At 50.0% G+C, this 8172-nt stretch overlaps 1 protein-coding gene across 5 annotated transcripts in view; it reads right to left on the bottom strand.

Annotated features, from left to right (window-relative positions):
- NXPE3 (neurexophilin and PC-esterase domain family member 3) overlaps nt 1–2280 on the bottom strand; it is a 28492-nt gene extending 26212 nt beyond the window's left edge. Inside the window, exon 1 of one of the 5 annotated variants that reach the window (XM_037907831.2) lies at nt 2030–2280. The gene's annotated coding sequence lies outside the window, so the exon portion shown is untranslated. Of the gene's footprint in view, nt 1–77; nt 745–2029 lie in introns of those variants that run through there. The other 4 variants (XM_037907820.2, XM_037907848.2, XM_043538546.1 and 1 more) reach the window with 4 other exon arrangements.
- Between the last annotated feature and the right edge of the window lie 5892 nt (nt 2281–8172).

The raw sequence follows: 8172 nt of genomic DNA on the forward strand, positions 1-8172 counted from the left end.
TTTTCTATGCATAAAGACATGCTTAAGGTCCCATATCTTTTGCCATTAGAGGGATAGAAACTAATGCATTATTATACCATGGAAAAGAGGATTTTCCAACATTCTGATGGATGAAAAAGTACCCACTTCCAGTCGTTGAAGACCCCACGTTTTGATTGCAGCCTCTTGCAATGAGCTTTTTTTCAGGGAAGCATGACAGCTTTCACAAATATGACTCAGCTAGTGTCTAATCTCATTTTATAAGGACAGGGTCCATATGTGCAGTGGGTGTGAACTGGAAGAAGGAGCCACTGCTGCTACCAATTTAATTAGGGCTTCAAGATTTATCTTTTTTTTTATCCCACTCATCATTCCTGGAGCAAGCATATAAATTCATGGCTATAAGGGTACACAGGCGGATTTGCATACATCTTGTGTGCTGGTAGGTTTCCTCATTTGCACACAGAATAAAACCCTTCAAGAGGCTGCAAGTAAATTTTAACATCTGCAGTAGCTGGAAGCACCTTGCAGGGGGAAACTGGGATGAAACTGACAGGCACTCAAGTGCACCTGCTAAAATGCATAGGCTTATAAATGGCAAGTCTGAGCTAAGCAAGAGCTGAACTACAGAAGTGGATACAGACCCAGAAGGACCTAGACACACACTCCAACCCCACAGACCCAGTGCCAGGTTTACAATGGAACCAGTGGCTCTATGGAGCCGGGCCCAGGCTCAGAAGGGGCCCCGGCCTACTCCACTTGCACTGTGCCCCGAGACCCCGCTCCTCCCCCTGCCTACCACTTGCTCCTCTCGGCCTGCCTGCTGGCCGAGGGCTCCTCTACTCCCCTGGCCCACCCCCCTGCTCCTCACTGCCCCCTGGCAGGACCCCAGTGCACCTCTGGCTCCGGACCTGTGGGGCCCTGCCTGTCTCCTCGGAGATGAACTGCCTGGAACTGGTGCAGAAGCCTGGCCAATCTCAGCCTGGGGAAGAGGACAGTGTGGGGGAGGGGGGCATGGCTGGGCCCCTCCAGGCAAATGCATCTTGAGGGAGCCCAGCCAGGGCAGGCCTTGGCCTGGCTGATCACACCACTCCTGAAGGGACAGAGCAATTCCTGGCCCTGGGACTAGCCCTGGCTGCGCTGTCTGCTCAGCCCAGCAGACACAGTCACCTCCCAGCAGGGCTGGGGAGTGCAGCCAGGAGGCAAGGCATGGGGTCTCGGGGGTGGTGGGGGGGGGAGGTTTGCTGGGCTGTGAGGGGGCGAGGAAGATGTGTGTATTGGGGCAATACAGAGGTTCTGTGCTGGGCAGTTGTGGTGGGGCTGTAGGCAGGGGAGTGCTGGGCAGAGGTGGTGCTGTACGTTTCTGGGGGAACACTGGGCATAGTGGGTCCAGGGGGGCTCTAGTCATAGGGAGTCCAGAGGGTGTTGGGCAGGGGGTCTGTGGCATGGGCCTGTCCCCCCGAGGGGAAGGGGCATGCTGGCATCACAGGGCCACTGTGCATCTGGCAACTGCCAGTTGGAAATAGTGCCCTCACACTAGGCTGGGCAGAGTGGGGCTGCCCTTGCCATGCCCCATTGCCTTTGGCTGGCCCCTCGGTCTGGGGGCTGACCTCCCCGCACCTTGCTCCATTGCCTCAATGGGGGCCCAGAAATATGTTTGGCGCCAGGCCCACAAAAGGCCTGCACAAACCCCACTCACTCCAGCACCCTGGTACCTCATCATGCACCCTACCAGCTCACCCACTGTCACCCCTTGTCTCCCCACCTCCCCTAAACCCCACTCCTAGCCACGCACCCAGACCCCACTCCAGCCCCCGCCAGCCCAGCGCTATCTCCCCAATACCAGGCAGTCTCCCCCATGACGGCCCGCCAGTCCCAACACCAGGCCCCCTGAACCCCACTAGCCCAGTCCCCCTAAGCCCTGAAGCCACCTCTACATCCCCCCTCCGAGCACGCCCGGCGGGGGGGGGGGGGCCTTCCCAGAGCCTCCGCCGCAAGGGGAGGCTGCGCCGGACCCCTGCCCCGCTCGCTCGCTCACTCACTCACTCACCGGCCCCAGGGGTCCCAGCCAGCGCCGTCCCCGCCCGACTCCCAGCGCTCCACGGCCCGCGCCCGGCCCCCGCGCGGCGGAACAAACACTGCCTGGCGCCGGCCGGAGGCGGGACCTGGGCGGGACTGACCCTGGGAAAGAGGCGGCTGCGGAAAGCGCGTCAGCAGCCCCTGCCCCCACCTATCCCCTATTACACCGCACCACGCAGCCCCCCCGCGGCTTGTGCAGAGCCCGGCGCTCCCCTCCTCCGCAGCAGCCCCCGGGCCCGCCGCAGCGAGCTGCCGCCCGCCCGCATCGCTCCGCCTCCCCCGCGCACGGCGCCGACAGCTCTTGCTCGTTGCACGGGCCTGGCTGTAGTTGTTTTCCAATGAGGCGTCCGCATGCTGCCTCTGGGCTCGCTATAGCTGCCTCTCCCCACTCTCCCTGGCATCGTCTCCCCTCGGCTTCGTGCACCTGTCCCCCTCCACTTGCGACCTGCACAGGACACCCCCTTTCCGCTACATTGCATTCTTCATAGCCCCTGGCTTCTAGTGCTGGCTGCGGCTGCCCTTTTTTCAAGGGGTCTCCAACAGGCACACCAAGCGCTTTTCAGGGGCCCTGGAAAGCGGTTTCTGTCACAAGAGCGTAGGCTGGACCAGAGATCAAACACTGACATCTGCTGCTACGTGCAGCCCTGTAGTCCTTTAGGATTTCTTTCAATCTCAACCAGGAATAAAAACAAGCCCATTTCTGGACCCTGCAGGGCTGCTTCGTGTATTTCTTTCCCATAAGTTTCTGTGCTGCGAATTCAACTACAGTGAAATACGCAGATGCAACAGAAACTGGGTATCCCTATGACGTTTAGCTAACATACATCCACACTTGTAGTTCCAAATTTGCAAAGTGACCTTGAGGGAGGGGAAGGGGCTGAACTCAGGCAGGAAGATTTGGTAAATAGGAATTCCTACATGCTAGAATAGAAAATAAAGAACACAGATATATAACAGGAGAGGAATGTAAGTAAACAGCTAAAACCATCCTCTTAAGGCAAGTTAATTTTAACTTTTCTATCTCCCTTGTAGTCTCATTCAATTATTTTTTCATTTAATAACCAAGCAGGAGCTGAAGTCTCTGGGTCAGATTTTCAAAAGAGCTCAAAGCCACAGTTTCAGGTTCTCAGCATTCACAATTCAGGCCAGATTCTCCAAAACTGTTCAGCATTCAGTAGCTGCCATTCTGACACTTGAAAACTTGGCCATAAGAATCAATGTGAGGAATTATTTTAAAAACAGCCATTTATTTAGGTGCCTAAATGGGAGCTAAACTCTTCTGAAAATCTGACTGCAACTGCGAATGCTGAACACTTTTTGAAAATTTGGCCTTGTGAGAGAATTATAAAAGAGAACCACAATATGAGAACATTTGAGAGCCACCAACCCGTTGTGGCAAAGAGTCCGGTGGCACCTTATAGACTAACATACGTATTGGAGCATAAGCTTTCGTGGGTGAATACCCACTTCGTCAGATGCATGTAGTAGAAATTTCCAGAGGCAGGTATAAATATGCAAGCAAGAATCAGGCTAGGGATAACGAGGTTAGTTCAATCAGGGAGGATGAGGCCCTCTTCTAGCAGTTGAGGTGTGAACACCGAGGGAGGAGAAACTGCTTTTGTAGTTGGCCAGCCATTCACAGTCTTTGTTTAATCCTGAGCTGATGGTGTCAAATTTGCAAATGAACTGAAGCTCAGCAAAAAGAAAAGGAGTACTTGTGGCACCTTAGAGACTAACCAATTTATCTGAGCATAAGCTTTCGTGAGCTACAGCTCACTTCATCGGATGCATCAGTTTCTCTTTGAAGTCTGGTCCTGATGTTTTTTTGCTGCAGGATGGCTACCTTTAAATCTGCTATTGTGTGTCCAGGGAGGTTGAAGGCTTCTCCTACAGGTTTTTGTATATTGCCATTCCTAATATCTGATTTGTGTCCATTTATCCTTTTACATAGGGACTGTCCAGTTTGGCCAATGTACATAGCAGAGGGGCATTGCTGGCACATGATGCCATATGTTACATTGGTGGACGTGCAGGTGACCCCGTTGTGCTGTCCTCAGCATCCATTTCCTGTTGATGTGGCAATGTAAACAAACACTTCTTTCTCCACCCAAGGAAGCATTTTTATTATTAATTTCCAAACATCCTGTTTTTTTCCTATAATGAGCATGTTCCTATAATGAGCATGTTCAGCTTACAATATGAAACCACACCAGAATAAACTGAGGGAAGCAACGCTCGCAGTAAAGTTAAACCATAAAAAAAAAGGTAGAGACAACAGAGAATGGAGATTCAATTTTGAAAGGGAGAGTTGGCAAGATGTAGCAATACCAGAAGGCTGATGCAAATAAGAAAGCTCTCACACCAAAAATGATGAAATATGGAATGGGGTGTAGAACAGGAGATACATGTTGATTTAATCTGAAAAGAGGTCTATTTTTGTTCTCTATCTTAGGATCTAATTATTACTATATAGCAATGGAGTTGTACACAGGGCTGCCCGGGGGGGGGGGGGGTGTTAAATGGGGCAATTTGCCCCAGACCCCGCAGGGGCCCCCACGAGAGTTTTCAGGGGCCCCCACGAGACCCCGCTGCTGAAGACCCCAGGCCCCCGAGTCCTCTGGGAAGCCCTGCTTGTACATAGAACTTTACACAAAATTAGAGATCCTTATTGTTATGGTTAAATCTTGTTAGATTCTGTATAGGTTTGGTGTTAGAGATTTAGCTAAGAGAGTTTACGGGAAGATTTGACATGGATTTCACAGCAGATGAGGTCAAGAAGTATAAATCAGGGATGGGGCTAATATGATGATTCATCACAGAGAGACACAAAAGATCAATATTAAGCATCTTTCAAGCCATGTTGCTTTTGTAAGTTGTTTTACCGATTCAGCCTTTGGATACTAGATTGTCACTGTCAGAAGCCTGGATACTGAGCTAGATAGACCTCTTGTCTGACCCATTATGGCCACTCTTATGACTTATTAAAGTCTATTATACCATGAAAGCACAATGCTTGCTGTCACTATGATATCTCACTACCCAGTGATCATTCATGTAGCATTTATCAATTTATTCTAAACTGTCTAAAATATTAGATTTATAGGAATGTATTATGTGTTTTTCTCCCAAAAAAAAGGACATATAAAGAGGCTGTCTCATGCCTAGTGAGGACGTAAAGGTTAGAGAGCACAAACCTGCAACTATTATTCATGTGACTAGTCACTAGACCGTGAACATGTTAGGACAAGGCCTGTATTTTATGTATTTGTACAGATATGCTCAACAGGGCCTTGATCCTAATTAGGGCTTTTTGATGCTATCTCAGTACAAATAAATAAGTGATTGGGGCAACTCATGTATGTAAGGATGCATGTTAACAACTTCCCCGCCTCACACACATGTACACACTCTCCTATCTTTCCTTGCACAGATCCTGGTTTTGTGCAGGGCACCAATGGAAGTACTCCCTCTCCCTGGATGCTTTTTCATGGACAGAGGTTGATCCCTGTAAAGGGGGCATATGATAGGAGGCTGGGCTTACCGCTGGTGTCCGTTCCAGGGTGCAGTTATGATTTTTTTTTAAGTACAGGTTTTTCTGCTCCTGCCAGCTTGCCCCCACACCTACTGGCATGACCTTACATGTATGGAGCACATAGAGTCCCGCTTAACCATTTTTCTCTACAAAGTGTTATCCTCCATACAGCATGACCTGACACACACTGTACTTGTGAGGTCATGCCATGTGAATGATGCCTTTTTGTTTCTGTATAGTGCTGAAACAGCAGTCCACCACATTCAGGCCCCACTTCACCCGGTGCCTTTCTTCAGCATCTTCTCTGATAACATGACAGCCAGCCTTTAGGTGGATGACGAATCAGCCCTCAGGCCAGGTTACCAATTTGGTTCACCCCCTTCCAGCCTAATGAAGTCCAAAGTGATACAAAGAATCCCACATCCTCATAACAGGAAGGGTCTGCAGCCCACTTCTGGACCCTGATGGCTGGGGCTCTGGATGTCTCTATTCTTTCCTCATTCCTGAGAGGAAGGGTCAAAAAGACAGACATTGTTCAAGAGCTTTGTGGAGAGGTTTATCCTCCTACCCTGCCTACACCCTTTTGAGTTATCTGGCTCCCACTTAAGCTCCTTCCTCCACCTGGAGCACACTGGAGGGGTGTGGGGCTGGGTGTGACAGCCTTTATCCTTTCCTCCCCCTTCGGCCTTTTGCCCCACCCCCAGGCCAGATTGGGCTACAGCAGGCCAGAGCAGCTGCGGAGACAGGCAGCCAATCAGCCCATCAGAGAGGGCCTGCGGGGACCCAATCATGGCTGAGCAAGAGGCAACCAATCAGGGCCAGGCTAGGCCCTATATAAAGGCTGCCCAGGCAAAAGGCAGGCTGTATCTGCCAGGCCTTTGGAGGGTGAAAGTCTGTCTTCTGTGTGAGGAGACTAGCACTAAGAACAATGCAGTACTGGTTAGGTCAGGGAAGCAGAAGGGAACTCCAGCCTAGTATCTGCCAGGCTGCAGGCTGTGAGGAAAGGGCCTAGCTGGTGTGAAGGGGAAATGGCCCAAGGAGAGAGATGGACAAAGGGAGAGGAGGAGGGCAGGCAGGAAGGCTGCTGCCAAAGGGTCCCCGGGTTGGGACCCAAATAGAGGGTGGGCCTGGGTTCCCCACCCTTGCTTGCACTTACACCTGGCTGTTAGGAGTAGCTATTGTGGACTGCACCAGACCCCTGCCAAAAGGGGTTAGACTTTGGGGGGTGTGGTTGGCCACTGGGGCAAAGTCACAGGACTGCTGTTAACACCCCTGCCCCCTCCAGAAGGGGGTGAGCATAGACTAGGGGGCACTGCTGGAGGGCAGTGTCCTGAAGAGTAGGCTGTGAGAGAAGGGAGCAATGTGGGTCCAGATGCCAATGGAGGGCAAAAGATGGATGGGATACCACCAATGTAGTGTGCTCCACATGGACTGAGCTAATTCCTGGATGTACCAGCAGGAGGTGCTGCAGTGGTGAGTCCCAACCCTGTGTCACTGCCTGTGAAGAAACCTTTTATTCTGCATTCATACCTTTAACCCTTCCTGAAATTCTTAATTCTTTCCAATACATACAACAGCATTAGCAATATGAGGCTGGTGTTTACCCATGGGACCCCTGGGGGGGGAGGCCATCTTGTGACATAGGGGTGGAGTCACATGGTCTCAACTGTTCCTTACCCCCTTCATACACTACATCACAGGATTCTTTACAGAATGCAGAGGTGGGAAGTAAGGAATGGAAAGAGAAGGATTAAATCAGTTTTAGAAATAGCACAACAGGGATGTGCACTGTTCTAACTACATAGCAGTACTTACATCTGTGTATTATACCACTGTGAGCTTGCCTATAGAGGAAGGCCTATGAGAAGGAAATTTACAACCTAGCTCAAGTTTCCATTTATCAGATACTTTTCTGCTTTCTAAATGAGACTTTGAAAAAGAAATCTACTGCTCTCAGCAAGTTTGAACAGATTGCTATCCACAAAGATTACACCAGCAATTTTCTGCATGTGGGTAGTCATAGAATTGTCTGAGATAGTAATGCCCATGTTTTCCTCCTGTGTCTGAAGATTAAAATGTCATACACCTCTATAAACATGAAAGTCAAAACATGGACATGACTGATATTGGAACTAAGCATTTGCAATATTATAGCCACATTACTTAAAGGTGGCATTCAAACTCACCCCATACTTATTCTAAGAACCCAACAGGGGCCCCCAAAGGCTTTAGCATTACTCATTTTTTCAGTATCAGGATTGACAAAAGGGCTGGGTCTTTAACTGGTGTAAATTTAGCAAAGCAATTCTATATGGCTCTGCACAGTCCTGAGCTGCTAGAATATTTTGAAGGAGGTGGGTTGGCTGGTTTGGTAAAATCCAAATGACCTTTAGAATTTTTTTTAATTGCGTGGCAGCCACCTGGTAGTTCTAAAGTACCAGAAGGGGGATTAATTTACTCTGTAATTCTGTATCTCGATTTTCTGGCAGGATTCTTATTCCTGGACCTTGTGCTCCCTAGCTCAAGGAGGACTGAAATCCCCATCTCTGAAGGTTCTTGGTCACTAAAGGCTGCAGTGGTGA

The sequence above is a fragment of the Chelonia mydas genome, chromosome 1, assembly GCF_015237465.2.
Source record: "Chelonia mydas isolate rCheMyd1 chromosome 1, rCheMyd1.pri.v2, whole genome shotgun sequence".
NCBI lineage: Eukaryota > Metazoa > Chordata > Testudines > Cheloniidae > Chelonia > Chelonia mydas.